This window comes from Amblyomma maculatum, chromosome 2 (assembly GCF_055883805.1).
Source record: "Amblyomma maculatum isolate TAMU_Amacu chromosome 2, ASM5588380v1, whole genome shotgun sequence".
Lineage (NCBI taxonomy): Eukaryota > Metazoa > Arthropoda > Arachnida > Ixodida > Ixodidae > Amblyomma > Amblyomma maculatum.
Genome location: NC_139345.1, coordinates 153,604,391 through 153,619,335, shown reverse-complemented (window position 1 = coordinate 153,619,335; position 14,945 = coordinate 153,604,391).

The window sequence follows — 14,945 nt, the reverse complement described above, 5'->3', positions numbered from 1 at the left end:
GGAGCTTGTGGGTAAATGCAACATTGAATGGAAGGAAGGAACAGCTCAAACGGACCGGACATAGGAAGGCGAGACAGGCACATGAGCAGCTCATGTGTCTGTCTCGCCTTCCTACACGTCCCGTCCGTTTGAGCTTTTCCTTCCTTCCATTCAACATGAACCAGCCAGCCCGACAAAGCTCTCTTCTTGAAATGCAACATTATGTCTTTTGCTTGTCACCATACAGTGCAATAGCGCCTATGTGTGTGTCAATTTTTCTGCTGGATTAAAATTTCAGAAATTGTTGAGCACTCTTTCTGGGAATGTAGCTTTGTTGCATATGCAAAAAATATATCTTTCATTACCTTTGAAATAATCCACAGAAGGAATTAAGGGTTGAGCAATGAATATGGGTTCTGCACACTATTCGAAGCACTGTTTTATGTGTTTAAAAAAGCTCGCGCGGTAATAGGTAGTGTAATGTCTGTGATATTGTTAGTGGCCCCAGGTCCACCAGGAGCCAGAGACAGCTTGAACACACATGGCAATGTAGTGGACCCACGGACGGCAATGAAAATGACAGGAAAACAAAACAAAAAGAGCATCCTACATGAATGGCATTGTTTAATGCCAATGGCTGGCAGCGAGGTGTGGGACAGCAGCGTGCGTCGCCTGCATGTGGCTTGGAGCACTGAGCGCTTGCGTCAGATAACATACGGGCTGGCGGCTGGCAGGGTACCATGATGCGTTGCCGAATGCCACTCTCACGCGGCCACGTTACCTGACCGTTCCAGCTAACAACGGCATCACTGTTCGGATGCGCACGTGTGGCCAGTCCGCACGAGCTGTCATCCACATCTACATAATTACAATGCATTTTTATTTGCACAAGGTTTAATGATCATTAAATTTAGTCCCCAGTGTCCGTTTATTAAAATTGTACTTTTGACAAATTAAATACACATTTGCAGAAATACATTTTTAGTTCATTGCCAATATGCTACCCCAAATATGATTTTGAGCACTGATCTTTGAAGGCAGCTTGAAGTGTGCTTGAAATATATTTTCAAGGAATACCATTTTCATAATTGAGGCATACTTTAGGCGCATTGCTTTCACATTTACAAAAGTACATTTTAAATTCATTTTCAAGATGCTGCCCCAAATATGATTTTAAGCATGGTTTTTCTAAGGATGCTTGAAGGGTGCTGCAAATATATCTTCAAGGGCCACCCATTTACTATACCTGAAGTGTACTTCAGACAAATTTATTTCATATTTGCAAAAGTACATATTTAATTCATTTTAAGTATGTAAAAAATGCCTACATATCTTTTCACCTATTTGAACTATACTCGAAATGTACTTTAAGATACGATATTTTTGACACATTTTAAAAATACATTTTGAATATTCAGCAAGGAATTTGATGAACATATTTCAGACATATTTTGAGCACATTCGTGAATACGAATTACATTTAAAATGCGTAAAAAATATGCCGCTGTGTATTCCAAACGTACTTCTTTTTGCTAAGGGTAGGCTCGCTTCATTCGTTGGAGACCACCGCAGAGCTCCGTTCGAAGGCGTTTTTAAAAAGATCTAAAGGCTGTTCGCACTCAGTATTGCGTCTTTGCCGTACGCACTGCTGAAATATTTTCGTTCTGAACATTTGCTCATTAAAACAGCTCTTAAGGGAGACCGCCCCGTCCTCGGCGGTCTACCAAAGGAGAGAGCACTAACCAGTGCATATTAACTTCCTTACTGACAATTTTCGGCGTTTATGCAATTTAGGAAAAGAGGGCTCAAGACGCGTCATTCTCGCAGTGCCTCAGTGTAGGACGACTTCATATCATACGGCGACTTCTTATCAGCCCGTCGTTTTAGCGCGTAACAATCTAGAGAAACTATTTGGCAAGCAATTCACACCAAAATTAAAATGGTTTCTGTAGAATCTTGCTGGGCTATTAAGCTCTGTCGTCACCATGCTCGGCTAACTTGAATGCAAAAACAAACAAACGCCAGCATTTCCTGGAAGCAAAATGAGAATTGGGCTCTAGTCTTCATCCTTCGCAGCCCCTTTTTTCGCTTTGTTTCCGCGTTACGTCCAACGGATAATAATTAAATTCTGCATTTATAGCCTGCGAAATGCTTACGCACCGCACCTATTTTAAGCAAAACAAGCCCAACATTTGACGGAGTTTTACTGAGCCTAGTATTTATTGGGGGTGTGTATTAACCTCTGTTTCTTCAATTATTTCCCTATATAACTCATGCGTCTCCTAGGTACACGACAATCTAGTAATACTACACACTTTGAATTAGATGCATTGAATATACCACACAAATGAAGTTTAATTTTGTATACTCATTTTATACGCTCACCATAAGTCGCTTGTTTCTTACAGTTTACAAAAGTGCGCCTGAGCTAGTTTTTATCGTGCGAAAATCTACAGTGATATTCGTCAGGAGGCTGGTTAGATTCTTATTTTTTGCAGTAGTAAAGGTATGCTTGGGACGATCCCAACGAATTACTACTTTCTTTTTTTACATCTCAACCTAGAATTCCTTTCTGTACTGACAATTTGTGCTAATTTTGGGTTCGTCAGAATAGTATGATTCTGGTTACCAGGAATCATATACATCGCGAGCATCTATGATGTTGGTATAAACTTTGTAATTAATATTTCACACACTTAGGCCTCTAATTTCTTCAAAGGACAACATTGCTCTCGAACTGGCAATGCGATTCACAAAGAAAAAAAACGATGCGGCAGTCTATTCTTCAAACTTAGCTTTCTAGAAGCAGGACAAAAATCACAGCGGCAACAAAAAAAAATATGTAAACGGAATCCTGCCGGAGAAAAGCCCCGCTGTTTTCGAAATCCGAAGCCGGCGCAATTTGGCATAGCATGTTGACATCTTCTTACACTCTCCAAGGGTGGGATAACAGAACTCTGCCGACCTATTTCTTATTTTCCAAGAAATTGAAATCAACAGGTTTCGTTAATGGCAAAAATCGAGCTTCATATTTTCTCGCGAGGCTGGACTATAGTTTGCTTTTATTGATGCCAAGACGACAGAATGATTGCGGTATAGTTTGCGTGTTTTTCTACAAGTCAATGACTTCCTTCCCGAATCGTACAGAATCGCTAAACATAAAAAGAATCATATTATGCTTCAATGAAAAACACATATATGCATACTTCTTTAGAAAATAATAACTTGCAAATACTTGCGATGAATGCACAATGAGGAGCTTAATGATGTTGTGAGTGCCTTTTCTTTTAGCTAGAGACTGATAGCGTGGGCTGATTGAAGAGCAGTTTCATTCATTCTTTTTCGAGGGCTATTTTGAGATTCACTACGTTCGATATTAGGCTAATGGAGGAATATGACAGCTAAAAAGGCGAGCAAAACAAAGAGATTATCAGTTTCGTCACAGATAAACTAGATTCCCTTCTTGAAAAGTGTTGAGATTTGTGTTTTTAAGCTTCTTGTTTTTAGGCTTCTTTCAGTAAATACGTTCGACAATATGTGCTTCCAAACAAAGCAGTTTATAGAGAAATTCGCAATGGAAAAGAGAAATTCCGCACCCAAGTTACAGAGCTGAAAGCGAAAAATCGCATAACGAGTGACTAAGAGTTAATGTTTGGAAAAAAGGAAGAATGTGACAATTTTCGCAAAACTACCGAAATTGAATTTCACATTTAAATGGGCCAGATCACATATCATGGCGGCAAGGGTAGGCATTGGAATTGTCGATGGGTTTAAAGAACTGTAAGATGAAACAGACGAAGCTCCAAGAAACAATGTGATTGTTGGCGTATATTGCGATAACATATAGCCTTAAAACGAGGATTCATTGCTGACTTTAGAGGACGGAGGTTGGAGGGAGGTTGGTAAGGAACGCTGGAAGAAACGATCAAAGGTTAAAATAGCTGTCCTTGAAAATCTGCAACCTCTTGCAACTATCGTTCTGAAGAGAGTGATTGCTCTTGAAAACATTTCTTTAAAAATGTTCAAATGCTGTTAGAGCCAGCGGAAATAAAGTTACCCTCGTGCCTGACAAGCTGCGCCCTGATGGCGTCCCGTATGTGTCAGGTGTCATCAATAATGACTGCAATATCATTAGGAAGAAGTATACCCGCGCGCTCCAAGACATGATTACTGCTTCAATCATACAGCCAACATACGGCTGATTTTGAAACAGTAAACAATGATTATTTGAACTCAAGCGTCAAAAAGCTTGCCTCCTGTATAAAAGGAGAAGATGAGTCGGCGGAGCTGTAAATTGCTATTTTATTGCACCTGCAATATATAAAACTCTGTGTGTCGGAATAATTGTGTAAGGAGATGCTGCGGGCTTTTTTTTTTTTTTGGAGTACAGACCACCACATTCGGCACTTGGCATTTCAACATAACATGCGCACGAAAAGACTCAGTAGTCTGAAGCTTATTGTGGCCGGATATTTTAATCTTCCTTGTATTGATTCGAGGCTTTTAAAATCGGGCTTTCTTTCTGACAACGTTCTGACAAAACCTTTCTCAATTTGTTTGAGCACAACCCAATGCAACTCTCAATTCAACCAACTCCTGTTACTTCTTTTCCATGCTTAGTTCTTAACATTTTATTTATTCATCAATCCATAATAAATTCGATATCACGATCGATCCTAGCACATCACGCCAATAAATTTCTTCTGTGACTTTCCCCCTGCATCAACAAAGAAATGCAGGAAAAATAAGGGGCTTCGTTTGACACGGCTGGCTGCCTTCTTATGTTTTCCATTGCACGACATTCATGCGATATTATGCCCCCTTTGGTGAAAAGTGTAAGAGATGACACTAGAGCTGACAATGGAAGCATAACAATTCACCTTAATTCGTACATCGATAACTTCGCTGGTAACGATTTGTGCTTGTTACGTAGCAAGGTTTGATGTTTCTCTCTTGACCTATTCATGCTCGACAAAGGTTTTTTAAGAAATTTGCTAAACGCAACGCAGGCACGACTAGAGATTTACTATATCTAAAGGAAGCGGGACGTACATTCAATAAGCCTGAGGTGCACATCATTTTACGAAAATTCGCTCGGCACTTTAAATGCCTTGCATTTTACCTAATTTTATTAATTAAGGTATAAATAATTTTGCAAATTTTGTGGCTAAATAACCAATTCCTAAAAACCCGCGTGAGGGTGCGATTAGCTCATCCTGAGGAATTACACTTCGATCGCTATTTCAGCTGCCTTTTCTTTACTAAAGCAATCGTAAATACACCACCTGATACTGCTGGCACTAAATTACGTGTTAAAATGGAGTTGTTAACATGAATTTCTGATTTCAACTAAGCCGCCCTAGAACAGTACGGTATTCCGAATGCATTTTTGTGGCGTTACACGAAATAATTAGCAAGGTGCATTTTAATATTTAACGTTTCAGTCTTTCCTATGCGAATACTGCAAAATTAACGCTAGTAGTGCATGCTCAGAAAAGGCAGCCAACTGAGTGTTGTCATTACATCATTGTCATTCCTTTATATCTTTTACCAGGTAAAGGTGTTCAGGATATTCTGAGTATTCTCATCACCGTTAACTTAAATCAGCACTGTATTTGGTCTGCTTCCGAGCATGGCTTCGAAAAGTGGTTATCGCATCACCATTTATCGATGTACAATAGTTCGTCCAATGTTCAACCGATATATGTTATATTTCTTCACGTTAATAAAGGTTTTTATTATATTCCTAATTCCAAATTTCTGTCCCCTATAAAACAAGTCGAGGTTGAAAGTTTGCTGATTGCCTGGACTTCCACGTAATTACCCGATTGTTCCCAGCATATGCATTTTTTCAGCTCCAACTCCGCCTTCGAGTGAATTCCGTAGTTTCGAGGCAGTTTTTAAAGCTGCGTCATTCGTGACCTTTTAAAATTTAATTTGATCAACGACATCAGCTCAATTTGGGCGAATACGCAGTTCGCTGAAGACTACCTCATATTTAATTAAATTATGGTATCTGGAAATCAAAATGCGCCTAATAATGAGCGAAGTAATGTATATTTAATTAAAGTAAGGCATCTGAGAACAGGCATGGCTTAATATTGAACTAATTAAAGTCGTTGATTGATGGCAGATGGGGAGCATCCTACGCAACCGAGATAAATCTTACGCATTTCGCATAACCAGGAAAGATATCCAGTTCTGTTGTCTTGTACTCTTATTCTATCGATGACAGCTGGGTAACCGAATTTTGTGAATACAAGCGTCTTGGAGCCAGTAATATTACTTACTGTAGCCAAAACTCAAACATATTTGAATATCATCTTCAGCCTTTCGCAAACTATGCCTACTCAGCCACAAGTTCAACGATGCTAACGCTCATATTATGCTCCTAGCATGCACAACAGTTATAGGGACTAAACTGGAATATGCTTGTTTTCTATGTGACCCCCCTACAATAGACAACGCAAACGTTCTTGTGAAATTCAAAGGCGGGCCGTGCATTTGATTTATTCCCATTACTGTCATGTCAACTGAGTACTCGAAATAATAGATGATAATGATGTCCACATTCTCCAGGCATACAGAGTACTCCTACGACCAAAATTTATATTTCTTCCACTTTATCGAAACACCCACTTGGACCTTAGGTGTGAAGCTTACGTATGCTCTCTCACTACCAGACAGATAGATCACTTCCATAGGCTCTCCTTTGCTCATCACTTTACAAAGACCACTTATCAAAAAGGTTTTCGGTTTCCTCCCATGAAGGCTCCATACTGGCACAGTCTAACTGATTCTTCTTTCTTATCCTGGGACATAGTAGTATCAAGCGCATAAAAAGTCGAGAATGCTTATCTGCTGCGTCTTCTTGATTGAAAATGTGATTCATGTCCAAATCAGTACAGTGTATTAGCAAGTTCCGGCACAGTCCACTTAGATATGTTGGTGTGTTATTGTACAGTTGTGTGTTTCTTGCTTTTTCTATTTTACATATCTAAATTACTTGGCGCTTAACCTGCAGTACGCTGTATATAAATAAATAAGTAAAAACCAAGCGGCATCATGTTCGGCATTCATTATATGCCGACGGCATCGCTATTGATACGGTAGACGACTGGTGCCGCGAAATCAAGGATCGACCGCGAGACGTCTCAGCCATCGTGCAAGCTCACGCATCGCCATGTAGTCTCACCCACTCTATGAGAAAGAAAAAAAACCCGCAGTCGTTGATCGAGCTTCCGCCCAGTAAACTAAGTTGCCTATATGAGGCTAACCTGTCTTAGAAAAAGAGCATAACCAAGCAGAACAAAGCTTTCCTTGGTGTAACCGGGCTTAGCTCAGCTAAGCGGCACCAACCTATCTTTAGGCGACTTCGATGGTGGCTGCGCCAGGCACGATATCTGCTGTGCGCTTCCTTTAGTCCGTGACCAGTCTCCAACAACAAAAACTTTCGACGAGTTGGGTACTAAGCAAATGTGCAAACTGCAAACAATATTTCGGATTATTCTGGCACCCTTCCTGCTCTTTACGGGTCTCTCTGTCCGTCAACACACACGCGTCTCAGTGAGGCTCCTAGTGTTTCATCACCGGGCTCAAACTTCAGGAAAGGCTGCTTGCGGGGTATTGCAAATCGAGTGCCCCGAGTTTGGTGAGTCTATGGCCACTGGAAGACTTGTGAATGTATGGGCATAATTATACCATGTGATGTCCGATTTAACTGATTTATTTATAGGAAGTGTCGCGGCTTTATCCCACCGCTGCCTCCAGTTGTCGTGACGCTGGGACTAAGTCGACCCGGCCTTCACTTGGTAGCGTGCAGAGACTCGGGGTTGAAGTAGGATTGAATCTTCGAAGTTGGTGAAATATGTACAAGCAGGTTTAATGGCACTTTGAGAAAACTTATTTACAATATTTACACGAAAAAGAAGGGTACATCAGCAAAATGGCAAGCGTTAAGAGTTCATAGCGAGAAGCGACTGGATGAGCCGTTTACCCAGGGCTCAGAGCGACATTTCGTGCTCTGCAGCGTCCTTAAAACCCCCCTATGTCCAGCCCCTCTCTGAAGATGTTGACCAACCAAATCCAGGGCACGCCCCTCAGGTATCGGCATCCAATCGAACACATCACTGCACTGATGGTCTGAAGCACTGACTGGTCCGGCATTCATTCGTTGGGCGTGATCACTTGTTGGCGGGAAAAGCTTGGGAACGGCGAGGAGAGGAGGTACATTTCTATTCTTCAGCAAAGAAACCACAGGCTGGTTCTGACAAGGGGTTTTACTTCTCAGAAACCCGAGTGCACGTGGCGCCGCATAGGGCTCCCAACATTGTCCCTTTTCGACAATTGCAAATCTTTCCTGCATTCCCGGGAAATCACTTAATGGCCGTATGAGTCATGCTCCTTTCTTGTCCTGCACGTCAGCGGACATGTCGCTCTGTCGTCTCCTTTGGAAAGTAGGCATTCCTCACTGGAAGATAGGGCTTATCGACTGGAAGGGTGAACAAAAGAAAGAAAGCACTTCCTGCTATTTCCCGCAGGGGGACGTTTCTTTGTGTTTTTCCAGACGTTCTCTTGACAGGGTCAATTTGGCATTTGCAGGTTGTCCACAAAGCAAAACAGGCTTACAAAACAGGATTCCTGGAAACAGGCTCACTTAGAGCCATTGGACCATCACCACATTTTCACAATACTTTTCCAGGCCCACAGGCGAACAATAGAGCGCGCAAATGCGGATGCTTGGTCGTAACAGCCTCCTCCCCCGCCAGAAGAGTCTCGGAGGGCAGCAGTCCCAGCTGCTGCATGAAGAGACGACTTAATGGCCTGCACGTGAACGCTTGAAGCTCGCTGTTGCTTGTCGCGTTGTCTTGATTGTTGTAGGCCAAATTGCTCGAGCTGTCTGAAACTCAACCACATGTCGAAGCAAGCACTCGGCTCTCGTCTGAAGAGACCAGGTTAAAAGAAAACTGCCATTGTTGTTCGAGAAAAGCCCACTCTCAAGACGTTCAGGACCCACGTATTCCTAGAAAACCAAACGTGCTGCTTTACATAGCCACACATATACAAGCGCACGAAAAAAAAAAAAAAACCTGATTATCAATTTGGATACATGGTGAGGAACATCTCGGACCGCTTAGAAAGAGCGGCTAAGCGCGTCCGCATTCCCATTTAACTTCCCCTTTTTGTATCTTATTTCAAAATTGTACTGCTGTAAAATCAAGCTCCACCTAAGAAGGCGACTGTTCTTCGATGTCGCAGTTTGCAGCCAAGCCAGGGGACAATGGTCCGTCTCTACGGTGAATTTGGCCCCTCCAAGATAGCACTGCAATTTTTGAATGGCCCATACAATGCAAGCGCACTCTTTCTCTGACGCGCAATAAGCCCTCTCTCTAGAACTCAGTTTTCTGCTCAAGTAGAGCACGGGGTGCTCATTACCGTCGTCATCTCTCTGGCAGAGAACAGCACCTAACCCTCGATCACTGGCATCACACTGGACCGTGAATTCTCGGCCATAGTCTGGAGCTCGCAATACCGGACGGCTAATCAGCACAGCCTTCAGGTTTACGAAGGAGGCTTCCTTTTGTTCGTCCCAGACTACATTTGTCGGTTCTGTCTTGCGGAGAGCGTCGGTCAGAGGGCTAGCCAAAGCTGAATAGTTAGGGATGTAGTGATTGTAGTACCCAGTCAGACCCAGGAATGCTCGAATTTCCGTCTTCGTGCTCGGCCGCGGGTAGTCTGCTACCGCAGAAATCTTAATCTCGCTGGGTTTCCTGAAACCTTGACCTACATTGTGACCCAAGTAGTCCACGGTCGCCCTTGCCAGGCAACATTTCTCGGCCTTTACGGTTAGTCCAGCTTGACGCAAAAGGCTCAGTACAGCTCTTAGATGTACCATATGGTCCGCCCATGAGTCGGAAAAAACCGCAATGTCGTCTAAATAAGGCACCGCGAATGTTTCACACCCCTTTAAAATCCTATCCATGAGTCGGGAAAAACAAAATGGAGCATTTTTGAGCCCGAAACTCATCATTGTTGGCTGGTAGCTGCCCGTCGGAGTGACGAAAGCCGCGTATCTGCTGGCGCGTTCAGTGAGCGGTACTTGCCAGTATCCTCGAGTAAGGTCCAGCGTAGTCACATATGCCGCTCTACTGACCTGTTCTACTCTCTCCTCAATATTCGGAATAGGATACACTTGATCCCTGGTGAGAGAATTTAGCTTTCGGTAGTCTACCACAGGCCTAGGGTCTTTACCTGGAGCTTCTACTAAGATCATAGGCGAAGCATAATCGCTTTCCGAGGGTTTTATTACTCCTAATTCCAGCATGCGAGTTACTTCCATATCCAGAATTTCTCTTTGCCTTGGAGAAAATCGGTAGCACCTTGATCGCACTGGCACGTCTGAAGTCAGCTCAATATCGTGCTCAGTCAAATCAGTCCTGCCTGGCCTGTCCACGAAGCAGGCCTCAAACTCTGTTATTATTTCGCCCAGATCGGACAGCTGGGATTTCTTTAGTTCTCCTCTCTGCTCCGTCTTTCTGAGAAGCTCCTGAGCGTTGCTTCCTTTTCCGCTGAGGCAAATCAAGTTGTCCCCCATCTCCTCGGGAAGGTTTAACGTTAGATTTACCACGGCTTCCCTCATAGCTAAGTCCTCTCGGTTTTCACTTAAAAGTCTCGTTAGATTACTAGACGCTGGCGGCAAGAGGTTACTCCCAAGGACGTCCTCATTCCGCGTCTCATCAAGCTCACTTTCAAGTTGACTTATCTGAGATGCCTCGCTCTCAAAGTTTTCTGACCTGCTATCTTCCACATCGACCACTGTTTTAACTGCCGTTTCTTCCGCTGTGGAATTTTCTGGTATGAGCAGTGTAGCTAGTTCTCGCGCCCTTGAACGTGTTAAGGCTTGCACAACTCTGTCTCCGAACAGGATGCCCCTCTTTCGCAGTAGCATGTCCGATTTGTTGGAGAACAAATACGGATAGCACTTAGGAAGCTTTCCTGAAACGGCAGCCTCGGTTGTTAATTCGCCGAAAGGGCCCTCGATGACCACGTTCGCGATCGGCAAGCACACACTCTGTTCCTCAACTACCTGTCGGATCCACGCACACTGTCCTGTATAGTCGGAAGGCGACACATACACCGGATGGACAACATCCATCGTTGCGGCCGAATCGCGCAGTACCTTGCAAGGCTTCCCGTTGACTACTAGGTCATGCATGTAAGGTTCCAAAAGCTGCATATTTTCATCGCGGTCACTGACATACGAGAAAACAAACTTTTCTTTCCGGCAGTTGACGGCAATGTGACCCTGCTCATTACACCTAAAGCATGTGAGCGGCTTCCTAGCCCCAAGCTTGTTCTTTGTGTTCTGCGCGTTGGTCACTTCCCCACTTTTCTCACTGCCGTCCTTTCTAGGGCGTTTGCCTGAAGAAGCCTTCCTTTCTTCGTTTGCAAATCTAGCAAAGTGCCTTTTCTGACGGTTATTTACACTCAACTTGGGATTGCGGAGCCTATCCACTGCTGGGTTGCTGAATTGTCGGCGCGAAGCGTACTCCTCAATGACTTCGGCAGCTTCAGTTGCCGACTTAATGTCGCCTCGGTCCTGTAACCAATTTCTTTCTTTTTCTGGGAGGCAGTTATAAAACTGCTCCAAAAGAATTCGCTCGACTACAGCGTCCCTATCACTGTAGGAATCAGTGCTCTTTAGCCACTCGCCCAAATTTACTCTTAAATTGTACAGGAATTCAGGGTAACTCTCGTCCCTGGACTTAGTAGCGTTCCGAAAACGTTGTCTGAACGCCTCGGCGCTAAGCCTATACTTTCTCAGAAGGCAAGCTTTGACCTTCTCGTAGTTGTCCGCGTCCTCCTTGCTTAGCCGCGCGACAACCTCCGCTGCCTCGCAGGGCAGAACTGTCAATAATCTCTGAGACCACGTGTCTCGCTGGAAGGACAGTTTTTCGCAAGTTCGCTCAAAGTTAGCCAGATACAGACCGATATCCCCTGATATCACATATGGCTGCATGTACTTTGACATCTTGAAATCTGCCTCCTTGTTGAGACGAGGTACCGCTAGCTGGGGACAATCGCCCGACCTCTTGCTCAACTCTAGTTCTAATTTCCGGAGCTCAATTTCTAGCTCCAGCCTTTTTGCTTCTCTTTCAATTTCACGCTCTTTCTGCTGTCTGAGCTGTTCCTTTTTTTGACCGATGAGGTTCCATGCTTCACTGAGCTCCTCATCATCGGTTCCTAGATCAGTGATTGCCTTTATAATCAAGGGTTTTCGTGCCAAACCACTTGTATCAATTCCCAATTCCTCACACAATAGCAACAGGTCCGGTTTCTGCAGCTTTTGTAGGTCCATGATCGCTCCGAGTGTCGGCTACTTCCAAAACAACTGTGCAAACTACCAAAACCTAAAGGCGTTTCCACACTCTTTTTACCAGTTCTAAAATCTAACCCTGTTCTAGAACCTGGTCCACATCAGAAGAAAAGCCAAGCACTCACCCACACATGCGATCGATGTTCCGAGCTGCTCTCTTGTTGGCCGATTGTTGCGCCTGCTTGTTGCTTGAGATGCCACCTCCGATCACCAGATGTTGTGGCTTGCAGATCCAGATCCCACCTCCAGTCATCAGATGTTGTGGCTTGTAGATTCAGATCCCAACGCTGGTCACCAGTTGTCGCGGCTTTATCCCACCGCTGCCTCCAGTTGTCGTGACGCTGGGACTAAGTCGACCCGGCCTTCACTTGGTAGCGTGCAGAGACTCGGGGTTGAAGTAGGATTGAATCTTCGAAGTTGGTGAAATATGTACAAGCAGGTTTAATGGCACTTTGAGAAAACTTATTTACAATATTTACACGAAAAAGAAGGGTACATCAGCAAAATGGCAAGCGTTAAGAGTTCATAGCGAGAAGCGACTGGATGAGCCGTTTACCCAGGGCTCAGAGCGACATTTCGTGCTCTGCAGCGTCCTTAAAACCCCCCTATGTCCAGCCCCTCTCTGAAGATGTTGACCAACCAAATCCAGGGCACGCCCCTCAGGTATCGGCATCCAATCGAACACATCACTGCACTGATGGTCTGAAGCACTGACTGGTCCGGCATTCATTCGTTGGGCGTGATCACTTGTTGGCGGGAAAAGCTTGGGAACGGCGAGGAGAGGAGGTACATTTCTATTCTTCAGCAAAGAAACCACAGGCTGGTTCTGACAAGGGGTTTTACTTCTCAGAAACCCGAGTGCACGTGGCGCCGCATAGGGCTCCCAACATTGTCCCTTTTCGACAATTGCAAATCTTTCCTGCATTCCCGGGAAATCACTTAATGGCCGTATGAGTCATGCTCCTTTCTTGTCCTGCACGTCAGCGGACATGTCACTCTGTCGTCTCCTTTGGAAAGTAGGCATTCCTCACTGGACGATAGGGCTTATCGACTGGAAGGGTGAACAAAAGAAAGAAAGCACTTCCTGCTATTTCCCGCAGGGGGACGTTTCTTTGTGTTTTTCCAGACGTTCTCTTGACAGGGTCAATTTGGCATTTGCAGGTTGTCCACAAAGCAAAACAGGCTTACAAAACAGGATTCCTGGAAACAGGCTCACTTAGAGCCATTGGACCATCACCACATTTTCACAATACTTTTCCAGGCCCACAGGCGAACAATAGAGCGCGCAAATGCGGATGCTTGGTTGTAACAGAAGGGAAAGGCGCGGTAACTGTCTCACTTGTTTTCTGTGGACACCGCAACCGCGCCGTAAGGGAAGGGAGGAAGGTGGGAGTGAAAGTGGAAAGAGAGAAAGAGGCGCCGTAGTAGAGGGCTACGGAGTAATTTCGACCACCTGGGAATCTTTAACGTGCACTACCATGTGATGTCAACTGCCACAACGTACACAGATAGAGAGTAAGGAAGAGAGTTTCAACATATCGCTAGTCTGCCCTGCTGCACCATTGCACGATGTGTTTCTGGCTTGCGCACTGCCACCGCTGCAGTTTGGCTTAAAGGCATCGGAATTTTTACGTGCTGCGTGACAAAAGCAGCCGATAACGACATTTATTCTTAAGACAAAAGTCTTTTTAGGCTCATGGAACGAAATCCGATGCGCGAGACTTATGCGCGAGATCTGTCATATTCCGCGGGATTCCGCGAGTTGCGGTGTTGTCTAGCGTTGCTGTCATCTGGAATCCCACACTCGAACGCGCGCCAAGAACGCCATGCGACAGACGTAATGGTGCACCGCCTAAACTCTTGCTTGCCGGAGACAGTGTGACAGACACCGCGTCTTTCGTTTCCTGTAAACCTATTACAATTTTATGTAGCACTGCAACGAACCCCGTTACCAGGAAACAATGAGAGGAAAATGATAGGAGGAGAAGAGCAGGCTTTCGCCATTCTTCTCCTAAAAGAGATGTAAGAGACGTTCTATTTTTCTAGAAGGTTATTTCAAATAACATTTCTTAAAAGGTTTTGCGTAAACTTCGTTCAAGCCATCCTCAAATGCACGTCACGGTTAGTTCACGTAATGTGCAATACGAAAAGCGAATGACAAAAGACGGTCCCAGGGCCGGAGAGCAGCATCAACTCGGGTGTTGTAGGTCAAATGCGTGGCCTGTTTCTTTATTGGTTTATTATCTTTAAGCAGTAGCTTAGAAGAGGTAGAGAACTCAGAAAGACACACAAACTAGAGTGCTCGTGTTGTTCGTCTACATTTCTGTCCCCTCAATCCGATTGCTTTGCATTATAATTTGTTTGCCAACATTTTAAACCTTAGTCAATATGGAGCGCGTTTTTCCAGAGTGTTCGGCCCACATGACGAATAAACTCTGCAGTGTCGCCGGACTTACCGCATGCATGGCGAGCGAAAGATGCGGGTGCGGTAAACGCCTCCTATTGAGCAAATTCGCCGCCAGGCCGAAGGAGTTCCACATGCAGAATAATACTACTCGGATAAAATACGCTGCACGCTGTACAGGCTTAA